We start from the raw sequence: 14,815 nt of genomic DNA, 5'->3' as shown, positions 1-14,815 counted from the left end.
TGTGTCCCTTTATTAGCACACAAGCAAATTGGTCAGTGATAACTAGTGTTGATATTTCAGTGTAACATTTGTAGTGTTGATTCAAGAGTTAAATCAACACTATAAAGAGTTAAACTAACACTCATTGGTTTAAAAGAACCACAGTGTTGGTTTTCATAACCACAGATGAACTTAAACCATGCCCATTATTATCATATTTCCCAGTATGCTTTATTGCAGGTAAATTTTTTAAATAGTTTCTTTCAATATCTACAGTATGTTTTTGCATGTACATTGATTGATTAAATAATCTTATGCTACTCAAATATAAATAACATTTTCTAAACTATTCCAATCTGTTACTTAGACTTATTGTACCCGTTACTGAAATGGTTGTTCCAGTTTAAACGTTTAACTTAGTCTTCCCAACCCTGGCCGTCATTCTGAAGCAAGTTGCAGTTGAATAAAAATGTCAAATGTTGAATATCCCCAATCTAGATGGATTTCAAAAGGCATAATGTGATTTACTGGCCTGATGACATCTGTAAAACATACGTTTCAGGTCACTGTATTAGGGTAAAACTAGGCCCTCAACAGAATATCTTGGGAAATTGTATTGTTTTATATAGTACCATTTTATCACAACATATTCAACCAAGGTCTAACTTGGTGAAAGCCACAGGACTGAAAATGAATGCTAGTGACATCTCTGTCACTAGCAAGCACAGTCATGGGTGATACTGGTAACTCTAGAATTGACTCGGAAGGCACTCTGGGAAATATGGAAATAAGGCTTAAAACCCTACATAAGGGCTATTCATTTCCTATCTTGGAGGGCTGAAACATTTCTGGTTTTGATTTTGTTTAGATTTTTTAAAGAACCATCCCATCTATGATTCTTCAGAGGCCATAAAGTGGTTATTTTATGGCATTGCTCAAAAAAAAGCTTATTTGATTACAATTTGCTCTTTGATTTTTAAAAGAAGGGTAATTACCACCTTCCCACCTGGTTATGAATGCAGCATGAATACTTATGTCTAGATGATATTTAGTAACATTTACCAGTGTTGGAATTGCTTATGGCGAGGCTGGTCAGAGCCTGTATATTGGCAGGAATGCCTGATTAGTCTGAATCCTTTTTTATTTTGAAATTCTGTGTTTTTTGATGGTATTGTCGGTCTTTTTGAAAATGTCTCTACATATTTCTGCCAACCTTAATTTATGAACATAGCTTGCATCATAAATAGTAGAAGGGGCTAGAAATGCAGACACTGGTGTCGCCTACAGTAGGAATGTTCGTTGTAATTGCTGTGATTATTGCGGCTGTCGAGTACCCAAATCCTCTCTTCCCTTGGTCCCTTCCACTCTTCAGACTCTTGCAGCTCGGTCATAATAATAATCTGGAGAGACGAGATGCTTCATAGGTTATTGCTTTCTGGGATCCTTGGGATATCCATGCCCTAAACCCTAACCTCAACTGTTACCTTAATTTAACCGTGTTGAATTTGAATTGCAATGTAGTGACGTCAGAGTGTGGACACCCGAAGGATCCCACTTAGATCCTTGCTTGATAGTCAGTAAACGCCCGCGCTATAAAACCAGTGTTTGATAGAGTGCCATTCAAAAGAACGCAGTTGTGAATTCATTATAATGTGCCTGTATAAACTCGTATACCTTACCTTATTGAGACAAAACTGAGTTAATTTTGTATTACTAGAATGGATGTGGAATGTTCATGAAGAGCGCGCAAAGAAGTCGCTTTGATTCATTCATCGGATCTTGAATGTGAGTAAAAGCTATTTAATTTGGCCACTCGTTATTACCAGCATGTGTAGGCAACATTTGACCGTTGTTGCCCGATATGCAAACCAAACAAAGTTTGTGGTCTTACTTTGGCTTAGTAATGAGAGCATTCTCTCGTAGAGTACTGCTATTCCATCCTAGAAATATTTACCCTATTCACAGGGGTTGTACTATATTATAGCCTTCACTCCAACTTGTGATGACATTTATGAACAAAATAAATAATGGAACCGGCAATGTACTTCTTTCTGATAACCAACTTCAACATTTTGCAGAAAATGAAGTTTAGGAAATTAGCCTATCCTGAATAAATGTCAATGCCAATATTTTAGCCACAGTGACCATTTTTGTGAGTTGTCAACATTTTAATGTTCTCATCTTGGAATCAAACTAGAGTTTCAACAAAGAGCAGCCAATTAGTTTAATCCTTTGTGGCTATGTACTCCTACAATAGATTGCATTAGAAGACGTATAAAGACAAACTGCTGCCCTCAGGTTGAACTAAAAGTGTACCCATTAATTGAAGATTACATCCACTAACACATTATATCTAACACATTATTGGGGCCAAATTGAATGCCAAATTGCATTTCCACATGCCACTGAGCATAAACTGGTGTAATCAACATTGTTTCCACTTCATTTCAACCCAAAAACTAAATGTGATCGAGGTGGAAAACTGGTTGGATTTGCAAAAAGTCATCAATGTAAGGGAACTTCGTCTTTTTTTTCACTCAACTTTGAACCTAAATCCAATGACATGGTGAAATGTTTTGTTGATTTCACATTGAATTCACAGTCGTTGACAACTCAACCGAATGTAAAACTAAACTTCTGTGTTGAGTGGAATGTATTATAGAGGTGCTTGCTCAGATAGGAGCTGTGTCAGAATGCTCTTTTTCTGAGGCAGACTTATTTTTCCTCAGTGAACTGCTGTAGAATGTCTGTCATTCCTGGGGGTCGAATCCTCTTCTAGTCCACCAGAGACTAAACCAGAAAAGGCTATTCCATGAGGTGGAATTAACAAATGAATTTCTCGGCACATCAGAAATGTAGTATCTTCTCTCACAATTTAATTGTTTCATTACATTATATCTGACCACACACACACACACACACACGTCAGGTAGGATGGCAATACCATATTGTATGAATCATCCACTGGCATCCAGAGGTGTTTGATGTCTGAATCAGTGGTACAATCTGTCGATCTGCCAGATGTAAGAGTGCCCACTGTTTCCTTCTGACGTTTTCTCTCCCCCTCCTGTCTAGGCTATTGCTCAGTGCTCTGACATGAGGCCATGGTAGGTAGACAGATGACCTTTGGATAAACCTGTCTCTGTGGACTCATGTTGACTTACGCTTAAAGTGCCTTTGAGCAAGCGGTGGGTCGGGGTTGGGGAGAGGTGGGTGGTTGAGGTTGAAGGACCTTTTCGTAACTCGGTCTCCCCAGTTACTGTTTGTGCCCTACCCTGGAGGCTGACTCACTGGACTAGAGGTTTTGTGGTCACCAATAGGCTGAGCAAAAGTCTGGCGCTTTTGAGATGCCAAGGCTGTGTTTCTCTTGGCACTATGTTGTACACTTTGGTCATGTTGAAAGCATGAAAAGAGAGATTACTATGGGGAAGCTTACCCTGCCGCCAAGGCCAAATTGGGGGAAAAAAATACTTTGTAATTTTAGGAATAGATTTTGTGTGTGCGTGCGTGCATGCACAATCCAGGATCCACACTCAGAACCGCAACAGTGGTGATGACAGTCTGTGTGTCTAAGCAGTTTCACAGTAAGACCAGCCAACCACACTGCTGACACTAGTCCAGGGAGCAGGAGATGACAGGTGAAATAATAGATAGACTTCCTGATGGAAGCTTCAACATCACTGTTACTTTATATCTTCAGTGTGATGCTTTGCCTCTAAACAGTGTCAGCTTCATAGAGTGCTGTAGTACAGTAGACCTCCTTGGAGAGCTTCTGCTCGTTTCTATCCATATACTGTAGCTACATCCTCGGATTGATGGGCTCAGTGGAGGAGTAGGCATATTAGCCTGACGCCTTGACTCGTTTTTGAGTCATGAAGATCGTTATCTGTTGTTTTATGGGTAATGCTAACGCAAGCCCCACCCCTTCCTCCATGGCAGCTATTGATTGACTTGATCGATGCCCAGTTAGTGATCAGGCAGAGAGAGTCTATTCTCCAAGGGCTACTCACATTTAATAGGCTGTGCTGACATCATTTATCTTCTGTGGGCCATAACAAAGATTTAGTGTATTTGCTATCTGCTGTTTCAGGCCATTCACGGTACATCTAACCACAGGATTCCATGATATGCCCCCCCATAAAATACATTACTTTGAATAGATAGATACAGAGACGTATATCTACATTTATGGCTCTAGATACTTGTAATCTATTTTACAGTGGTTTGTCTGTTGCCATGTTATGCTTTTCCCCCATTCAGTCATAGTTCCACAGCTTCTGTATACCTCCTATTGGTCCCTGTCCTCTTTCCCCCTCACTGAAAATGCACCTGTTAAACAGTAGGAGGAACCTTTCAACATAACCTTGTATGTTATGAAGTTTTAATAACATTAAAGCACCGTGCAATGGTCCCACACTTCAACAGAAGCCATACAGATCTTAGCTCAAAACCACAGCTTGGTGCCAGATGTCTCAGCACTGGACTGCAATGACCTGCTGCCCTGAACTTGTGAAAACAGTGTCTTCTGGGAATGACTCTTACAACACTAGGCTAGTTATTCTTATCTCTCAAGTGATAGGACATGGACATACAATATGGGTCTTATAGACTCCTTTCAAGGCCCCATTTTCCCAAACTAGCGGTCACGACCCCATGTGGGGTCACCTGATTTGAAAATGGGGTTGCGCTTGGTTCATAGAATCGGGGTTGTTACACCAGTTTGGGAACCCTTCTGCTAATGTAATAGTTGCTGCCGGTAAGAGTCTTTGGTTGCATAGATATTCAAACCGTGTCAATGGGGTTGCGAGTTCATTGACTTACAGACACAACCCTCCAATAAATGTCAGAAGTTAAAATATTGGGGAAATATTTTTGTGGTTACATGTTCATTACATTTTCAGAAATGAGAGAAAATAGCCTGATGTTGATATATTTCAGTAGTGAATCACTCTTTCTCTGTAACAAAAATAATGGTGGAAAAAGGAAACCTAATCTGACCCAATGAGGTAAATTAATCAGACTTACAGATCTCTGTGTTCTTCTAAGAACACATTTTGGTTTCCCAACATCTAACCGGACTTACTCTGGGCCAGGCCTAAGGCTATGTCCCTGCCAACATCTAACCAGACTTACTCTGGGCCAGGCCTAAGGCTATGTCCCTGCCAACATCTAACCAGACTTACTCTGGGCCAGGCCTAAGGCTATGTCCCTGCCAACATCTAACCAGACTTACTCTGGGCCAGGCCTAAGGCTATGTCCCTGCCAACATCTAACCAGACTTACTCTGGGCCAGGCCTAAGGCTATGTCCCTGCCAAGATCTAACCGGACTTACTCTGGGCCAGGCCTAAGGCTATGTCCCTGCCAACATCTAACCATACTTACTCTGGGCCAGGCCTAAGGCTATGTCCCTGCCAACATTTAACCAGACTTAATCTGGGCCAGGCCCAAGTATGTCCCTGCCAACATCTAACCAGACTTACTCTGGGCCAGGCCTAAGGCTATGTCCCTGCCAACATCTAACCATACTTACTCTGGGCCAGGCCTAAGGCTATGTCCCTGCCAACATTTAACCAGACTTAATCTGGGCCAGGCCCAAGTATGTCCCTGCCAACATCTAACCAGACTTACTCTGGGCCAGGCCTAAGGCTATGTCCCTGCCAACATCTAACCAGACTTACTCTGGGCCAAGCCTAAGGCTCTGTTCCTGCCAACATCTAACCAGACTTACTCTGGGCCAGGCCTAAGGCTATGTCCCTGCCAACATCTAACCAGACTTACTCTGGGCCAGGCCTAACGCTATGTCCCTGCCAACATCTAACCAGACTTACTCTGGGCCAGGCCTAAGGCTATGTCCCTGCCAACATCTAACCAGACTTACTCTGGGCCAGGCCTAAGGCTATGTCCCTGCCAACATCTAACTGGACTTACTCTGGGCCAGGCCTAAGGCTATGTTCTCTACCTGGATGCACTTATTCTCAATAGAGGGTGATGAACGGTGTGCTGTTATTCCAAAGCATACCAGTCCTTTTTACCACAAAGCCTAGTTTTTACTTATTGTTTTGCACAATACATATCACAAATCTCCCCTACCAGAAGGGGATTCCTCTCTTATCGCACTCTTTTGCAATGGTTCAGTGTTTTTGTGCCATCTCTTTCCCAATCCCAGAGAAGAAGCTTCTCTGGTCTACTACCGGTCTCCCCTCACAGAGTGTTCTGAACAAGACATTCATCTGGAAGTGGTAAACATGTAGACAGGATTAGTTCACTTTCTTACTCTCCTCTTTAACTGCTTTGCCAAGTCTCTGGAACGACCGAGTATTAAGAGAGAGGTGGACTGCACAACAAAGTCAGGCCAGAGTTGTCTATAGTCAGTCAATGTGAGAGGAAGAAGAAATGTCGAAGGGGTAAAGGAGACGGAGTATGGGGAGAGAGAGGGAAGAGTACTTTTTAATGTCATATTTTATCTGAAATAATGGCATGATTTATAGAGAACACACTCTCTGTCGTATTTTATTTCCTTCTCCTTTCTTGTAGTCAATCCTGCCCTAAGCAGATCTTTGTGAAGGCTGTAAATACCAGGGGTGTAGTGCTGCCAAATTGCGGAGGAGTGACGCTCCCTCACTTTTTTTCAATTATAGAATACACAGTGCTGGTAAAACTATTTCTGGAAAATGTATTCGGATAAATTCTAAATAAATTCTATTTAATTACCGCAAAAATTCCATGAAAAATGATAGAATCACAAACTAAATAAATATGTATAGTAGCCTAGAGGTAAATGGTGGTTTCTTCCCTGTCTTCTCTCTGATGGTGGCGAGAATGATGAAGAACTATAGACTACATGTGTGCAATGCGGAGGCCCGTCGGAGTCTTGACCACTTTGGCCAATCAGAACATTACAAAAAAAAATCCAAATTCACTGTGTGTATGCCTTGACGTTCATCATGCGCAGTGGAGCCCAGAATGATATGTGACCACTTGGTTACACCGTTCTGCCAAGGACACCCCAACCAGAGTGGCCACTGCATAGCCCAAGGAGCCTGACTCTCTGGAAGTTGCTGTAGCCCTGCTTGTGATATTTAGCCTACATTGGCTATAGGTTGAGACGCAGGGCTGTTCTAGCTTGGTATGTCAGGGTGGGCAATTGGAAATGTGAATTGGGCCAAGTTGGAGGTAATAATGCATGTAGGTTATAGTTTATTGAGATGTATGAATACACCACACCAAAAGCTTGATTTTTATGGCTGTTTTAAAACAAATTTCCTGCAATTATTTATGTTCACTGCTTGTTCAATTGATTTGATAGAATGTTTAATCTACGCAAATAAATTATATGAAGATAGTTCACCTCTCTGTTTTCTTTTGAACAGTACTGTATATTGTAACCATGTGTTCAAGCTAATGTAACATATGGGATATGAACCTAGGTCTCCCACAGGAGCAACCAATCTCTTAGACCGTTACACCAATAGGAAATTCCCAATTGGGCTGAGGGCAGACACTGGTTTGAAGTTCACAGGCAGGGTTGCCTGGTTGTGTGACCGCGACCGCCTCACGTCCACAAAACGAATCAAATCAAAGTTGATTTATAATACAGCGTTTTAAGCTTCACAATACAATGAAATGCCTACTCACAATAAAGTTATCCTTGCAAACAGTGCAATGATAGTAAGCTGGAGATTGTCTGGTTGGATATTTGCCTTCCCAAAACCAAGCCAATTTTGTTTGGTGTGTTACTGGCTGCCCAATCAGATTGCATTCAATGAAGGTCTTGAAATTGTTGTCAAATTGTAATGATTCCCTGGTGAAGGAAATCATTTTGTTTGGGGATTTCAATAATGATGTTTGCAAAAAGGATAGCACATCCCGCAATGTCTTTATGCACTTCTGTAGATCACTTACTCGGACCCAATTGATAATAGATCCCACCAGGGTATGTGAAACAGAGTGGAGTAATAGTATATGGAATCAGTGATCAATTTATTACATTTTGCACAAGGAGAGTTTTTAAAGATACATTTAAGTGTCACAAAACTGTTAGAATCAGAGGTCTCAAAAAATACTGTGTTGAAATGTTTAAGTGGCTAAAATTGACTGGTCACCTGTGCTGGATAGTGTAGGGGTAGACAGTGCCTGGGAAGCCTTTAAATGTGGATTTCTTGGTGAGGTGAATGTGATTGCTCCTATTAGACGGTTCAGAATAAAGTGGAGATCTAGCCCTTGGTTTAATCATGAGATTCTAGAATCTATCCAAGCAAGGAATAAGGCCAAATTTAAGAACTCTCAAGAGCAGCATGATTTTGTCCTATATAAACGTCACAGAAATGAAGCACAGAGCAGGATGGATGAAGCACAGAGCAGGATGGATGAAGCACAGAGCAGGATGGATGAAGCACAGAGCAGGATGGATGAAGCACAGAGCAGGATGGATGAAGCACAGAGCAGGATGGATGAAGCTAAAAGGGGTTACTTTGCTGATAAAATCATTGAAAAGAAAAGACCCTAAAAGGTTTGGGAAATAATTTAACTAGGCTGTAGTAGTACTACCAAAAATAAACAAAACAGTATTAGGCTCAACATCAGGGGGGAGATGGTATATGAAAAAGCAGAGGTTGCCAATGAATTTAACTCTTATTTAATTAAAAAAATTTTTTTTTTTTTTTTTACTTCTGTTGCCAGTAAGCTGGCTAGAAAGCTGCCCACCAGTTCTGGTTTGTATGGGAATGACCAAGTCAAGAAGTATTATGCCGAGTTAGGGGTTCAGCCAAACTCTTTTTCTTTTGCAAAGGTAGCAACAGCCAAAATAGCCAGTATGCTGGCAGAGTTTAAACACTCCAAAGCCACAGGCCAGGATAACATTCCTGCAAGGTTTCTTATAGATTTTGCTGAGCAAATTGGCCCTTGTATTACACATATCGTTAACCTCTCTTTTGAATTAGGCATCTTTCCCAGGGACATTAAACACACTAAAGTTATACCTCTGTATAAGAAGGGGATAAGGTCTGAACCTGGGAATTATAAGCCTGTATCTATCCTCAGTATAACATCAAAGATCCTGGATAGAGTTTTACATGAGCAAGTGTATTAATACATGTCAACAAAGTCTAATGAATGATTTTCAGTCTGGTTTTAGAAAAAAATACTCCACTGATTCATGTCTACTTTATTTGACTGACTTCATCAGGAAAGAGATTGATGAAGTAAATCTGTGTGGAATGGTACTGCTTGACCTACAGAAGGCCTGTGATACAGTTAACCACTGTCTCTTAAACTCCAAAATGGAGGCACTGGGGTTAAGCAGTATCCCTCTAGGCTGGGTAAAGTCCTATTTATCAGGAAGGGAGCAAGTAGTAGAGGTTAATGGTTCACTGTCTCAGGCAAAACCAATGAGTTGTGACATTCCGCAGGGGAGCGTGCTTGGGCCTCTACTGTTTTTACTGTCTATTAACGATATGAAAGATGCTTGTTCTTGCCGTCTTTTCCTTTATGCGGATGACTCGACACTTCCTGTGTCTCACGAAAGTAAAACTATGTTGGAGAGCATATTTAGCACAGACTTATGAACATTAGCAAATGGCTTGGACATAATGCACCATCTCTGCACTTAGGTAAAACTGAGGCAATTCTTTTTGGATCCAGACCTGAATTGAGTACAGTAGGTCCTCTGAAATTAAGGGGTGAGGTGCTGACTACTAAAACCTCTGTTAGCTACCTAGGATGCATCCTTGATGGAAGCTTGGGAGGTGTGAGCATGGCTACTAAAGTGCTAGGGAAGGTTAATGCTAGGACTGAGGTTTTGGCTAGAAAGTCCAAGCTGCTTGATAAGGGCTCCATGAAAGTACTAGCCACTGCCCTTATTCAATACCATTTTGACTACGCTAGTACTTCCTGGTTTGGGGACTTCTCTAAGCTTATGAAGGGCAAGCTCCAGATAGCCCAGAACAAGCTGATCAGGGTAGTATTGAAGGTGAGTCCACATACTCACATAGGCAGGAGCTGCTTTCAGGAACTGAACTGGCTGCCTGTTGAGGCTAGAGTGTCCCAGATTAGACCGGGTTTGGTTTACAGGAGTATTTATGGTTCTGCGCCCAAATATTTAACTGACTACTTTCCCCATGTTAGGGACACACACAATCACTGCACCAGATCAGGTGTTGCTAATGTGTGCTTATAGAGGTTCAGGAGTAATGCTGGGAAATGTACTTTATTGTATACTGGAGCCTCCGAGTAGAATGAGTTGCCACGATGTCCTCTCTGGGCAGCTTTAAAAATAAGGTAAAAAACTGTTTGTCTTCTGTGCCCAAATGAATGACCCCCAGTGGTGGAAAAAGTACCTAATTGTCATACTTGAGTTAAAGTAAAGATACCTTAATAGAAAAAGACTTAAGTAAAAGTCATCCAGTAAAATACTACTTGAATAAAAGTATTTGTTTTTAAAAATACTTTAGTATCAAAAGTAAATGTAGTTGCTAAAATATACTTAAGTATCAACAGTAAAAGTACAAACAATTTAACATTCCTTAAATTCAGCAAACCAGAAGGTACAATAATTAAAAACATTTGTTTTTACAGGTAGCCAGGGTCACTCATAATTTACAAACAAAGAATTTGTGTTTAGTGAGTCTGCCAGATCAGAGGGAGTAGGATCTGGTGCTGTCATACTGTGTTCAACCGTGTTCGATCTTGTCTAGCCATCTTGTTTCAAGAGGACCACAATGGAAATAAGTCCCAGATTGCATTGTGTGTTATCCTCCATGATTTTACTCATGTGTATGTATGGCTTTTTCAAGTTTTTCAAGGGTGCTTGTTCTTTCAAAATGGTGGAAGTAATAAACGAAACTATATATATTAGTATTTACATTAGACTATAGCCTACAAATAGCAATACCACGTAGTCGTAGGCCTATTAGGCAATAGGTTACTGCACATTATTGTGGTTTGTTCGTGAACTGGCCGAATGTCAGCGCTGTCCTTCAGCATTACAAGTTGGTTCAACAAATGGAAGTTAGAGATAGTTTTGTGGCAACCCAACGAAAGGGGTTAAATATGTGTAAAAAAAAAAAACATTAAAAAAACTATTATATATAAGACACCTCAAAACCTTTTTTCTTATGATTTAGCTATTGATTGTCCTTTTTGCCATTTCTGAATGTGTTATCCAATGCATTTCTATAGGCTTTAGTAGTAAAGGCCAAAATCAATATCTTATCTTTGTTTAACATTTTTTTTTCTTACACCTAAAATTCTCAATCAAATGGGTAAATGATGGGCCTCCCGGGTGGCACAGTGGTCTAGGTCACTGCATCGCAGTGCTAGCTGTGCCACCAAAGACTCTGGGTTCGCGTCCGGGTTAGGGAGGGTTTGGCCGGTAGGGATATTCTGTGGCGGGCCGGGTGCAGTGCACGGTAACTACTAACAATTGGGGTTAAATTAAATACATTTTTTTTGCTAAATCTTAAATAAATTCCATATGTAAGCTTAGCAATAAAACCTCTCCCTCAAAGTGATCAAAACAAAGGAGATGACTGGACTACAGGAAAAGAAGGGCCGAGCACAGAGCAGGTTGAGTGCTTCCAAGTTCCTTGGTGTCCAAATCACCAACAAACTATCATGGTCCAAACACACCAAGATAGTCATGAAGAGAGCACGACAATGCCTATTCCCCTGCAGGACACTGAAAAGATTTGGCATGGGTCCTCATATCCTCAGAAAGTTATAAAGCTGCACCATCGAGAGCATCCTGAATGGTTGCATCACAATCTGTTATGGCAACTGTTCCATATCGGACTGCAAGGCTCAACAGAGGGCAGTGCGTATGGCCCAGTACATCACTGGAGCCAAGCTTCCTGCCATCCAGGACCTCTATACCAGGCGGTGTCAGAGGAAGGCCCTAAAAAGGCCCAAAGCTACCCTAGTCAAAGACTGTTCTCTCTGCTACCGCACGGCAAGTGGTACCGGAGCGCCAAGTCTAGGTCCAAAAAAGACTTCTTAACAGCTTCTACCCCGAAGCCATAATACTGCTGAACAGCTAATCAAATGGCTACCTGGACTATTTGCATTGATCCCCCCCCACTCCCTTTTTTCCATTGCTGCTACTTGCCATTTATTATCTGTGCTTCCCCCTACCTACATGTACATACTACCTCAATTATCTCAACTAACCTGTACCCCCGCACATTGACTCGGTACTGGTACCCCCTGTATTTAGCATAGTTATTGTTATTTTATTGTTGGTCTTTTATTTTTTTTAACTTTTGTTTATTTAGTAAATATTTTTTTAACTCTTATTTTTCTTAACTGCTTTGTTGGTTAAGGGCTTGTAAGTAAGCATTTGATTTGATAAAATGTCACACTACATCACGTAATGAAGGATTAATTAGCATTTTACATAAGATAACAAAATATGATAGCATAGTATGCCTATAGCGCTACTGTTACACCAAAAACACCTAATTTCTGATGAGATTTTAGGATGGTTAGCCGATATACAGTTCATTCGGAAAGTATTCAGACCCCTTGGCTTTTTCCACATTTTGTTACATTACAGCCTTATTCTAAAATGTATTAAATTATTCTTTACATTTTTTAATCGACACACAATATCACATAATGACGAAGCCAAAAAAGGTTTTAGAAATGTGTGCAAAGTTATAAAAAAAACTGATATCATATTTACCCAATTATTCAGATCCTTTACTCAGTAATTCGTTCAAGCACCTTTTGCAGCGATTACAGCCTTGAGGCTTCTTGGGTATGACACTGCAAACTTGGCACACCTGTATTTTGGGAGTTTCTCCCATTCTTCTCTGCAGATCCTCTCAAGCTCTGTCAGGTGAGATGCGAAGCGTCGATGCACAGCTATTTTCAGGTCTCTCCAGTAGAGGTCGACCGATTAATCGGAATGGCCGATTAATTTGGTCCGATTTCAAGTTTTCATAACAATCGGACATTTTTATTTTTGGAGGCCAATTTTTGTAATTATTTTTTTATACCTTTATTTAACTAGGCAAGTCAGTTAAGAACACATTCTTATTTTCAATGACGGCCTAGGAACGGTGTGTTAACTGCCTTGTACAGGGGCAGAACGACAGATTTTCACCTTGTCCGCTCGGGGGATCGAATCTTGCAACCTTACAGTTAACTAGTCCAACGCAATAACGACCTGCCTCTCTCTCGTTGCACTCCACAAGGAGACTGCCTGTTACGCGAATGCAGTAAGCCAAGGTAAGTTGCTAGCTAGCATTAAACTTATCTTATAAAAAACAATCAATCATAATCACTAGTTAACTACACATGGTTGATGATATTACTAGATATTATCTAGCGTGTCCTGCGTTGCATATAATGTGACTGAACATACAAGCATACAAGTATCTAAGTATCTGACTGAGCGGTGGTAGGCAGAAGCAGGCACGTAAACATTCATTCAAACAGCACTTTCAGGCGTTTTGCCAGCAGCTCTTCATTTTGCGTCAAGCATTGCGCTGTTTATGACTTCAAGCCTATCAACTCCCGAGATGAGGCTGGTGTAACCGAAGTGAAATGGCTAGCTAGTTAGCGTGCGCTAATAGTGTTTCAAACGTCACTCAGTCTGAGCCTTCTAGTAGTTGTTCCCCTTGCTCTGCATGGGTAACGCTGCTTCGATGGTGGCTGTTGTCGTTGTGTTGCTGGTTCGAGCCCAGGGAGGAGCGAGGAGAGGGTCGGAAATTGTACTGTTACACTGGCATTACTAAAGTGCCTATAAGAACATCCAATAGTCAAAGGTTAATGAAATACAAATGGTATAGAGGGAAATAGTCCTATAATTCCTATAATAACTACAACCTAAAACTTCTTACCTGGGAATATTGAAGACTCTTGTTAAAAGGAACCACCAGCTTTCATATGTTCTCATGTTCTGAGCAAGGAACTGAAACGTTCAGTTAGCTTTCTTACATTGCACTTTTACTTCTCCAACACTTTGTTTTTGCATTATCTAAACCAAATTGAACATGTTTCATTATTACTTGAGGCTAAATTGATTTTATTTATGTATTATATTAAGTTAAAATAAGTGTTCATTCAGTATTGTTGTAATTTCTCATCCGAGATGGCATAGCAGTTCAGACGTCTTTTGTCCTCGTCTTGTCGTGTCCTGTATATATATATATATATTTATAACTTTTTCACATACATTTTATTTTTATTTTCCATCAACTCATCTTCAAAACACTCTCCTGCAACCCGCCTCACCTATTTATAAATAAGTATTATTTACCTCAAATCTGCAATCCTCCAAGAAGCTAGCCAGAAACTCCAAGAAGCTAGCCAGAAACTCCAAGAAGCTAGCCAGAAACTAGCCAGAAGCTAGCCAGGAGCTAACCAGAAGCTAGCCCAGAAACTAATTCAGAAGCTAGTTCAGAAGCTAGTTAGCTTCTTTACTGGCAAATCGTTAGTATTCAGCTAACCACGGTTTGTGGTCATCAGCTATCCTTTAGCTCGAAAATCTATCGCCAGTTTTGTACGGCGCAATGTGGCTCGGAACGGAACATACCGGACCAATTTTTCTCTCCATGTCCCTGGATTTCAACTGCTCTCTGGACATTCATACCCGGATCTCACAGCTAGCTAGCTGCTATCCGTGTGACTATCTGCTTTCGTCGATTCCGGAGCAAACATCAATTACTCCGGAGCTAGCCAGCTCCGTCAATCACTCCTGGGTTCCATCAATCACTCCTGGGCTGCAGTCACCTATCCGGACCCGTTTTACTGCCTACGCGGAGCCCCACTGGGCCTTCACAACTGGACTGCCGACGTTATCTACCCGAAGGAGATCCGGCTGGCTCCTCCGTCGCG

General features: G+C 41.1%; 1 protein-coding gene across 2 annotated transcripts in view; it reads left to right on the top strand.

The window, feature by feature from the left end:
- The first annotated feature begins 1,346 nt into the window (after positions 1–1,346).
- LOC115135067 (carbohydrate sulfotransferase 15-like) overlaps positions 1,347–14,815 on the top strand; it is a 40,073-nt gene continuing 26,604 nt past the window's right edge. For both annotated transcript variants that reach the window (XM_029669317.2, XM_029669311.2), the window contains exon 1: positions 1,347–1,764. The gene's annotated coding sequence lies outside the window, so the exon portion shown is untranslated. The remainder of the gene's footprint in view (positions 1,765–14,815) is intronic.

Source organism: Oncorhynchus nerka, linkage group LG10, assembly GCF_034236695.1.
Source record: "Oncorhynchus nerka isolate Pitt River linkage group LG10, Oner_Uvic_2.0, whole genome shotgun sequence".
NCBI classification, from domain to species: Eukaryota; Metazoa; Chordata; class Actinopteri; order Salmoniformes; family Salmonidae; genus Oncorhynchus; species Oncorhynchus nerka.
Note: the sequence above shows the minus strand (reverse complement) of the source record. Positions and strands in the feature narration are given on the sequence as shown.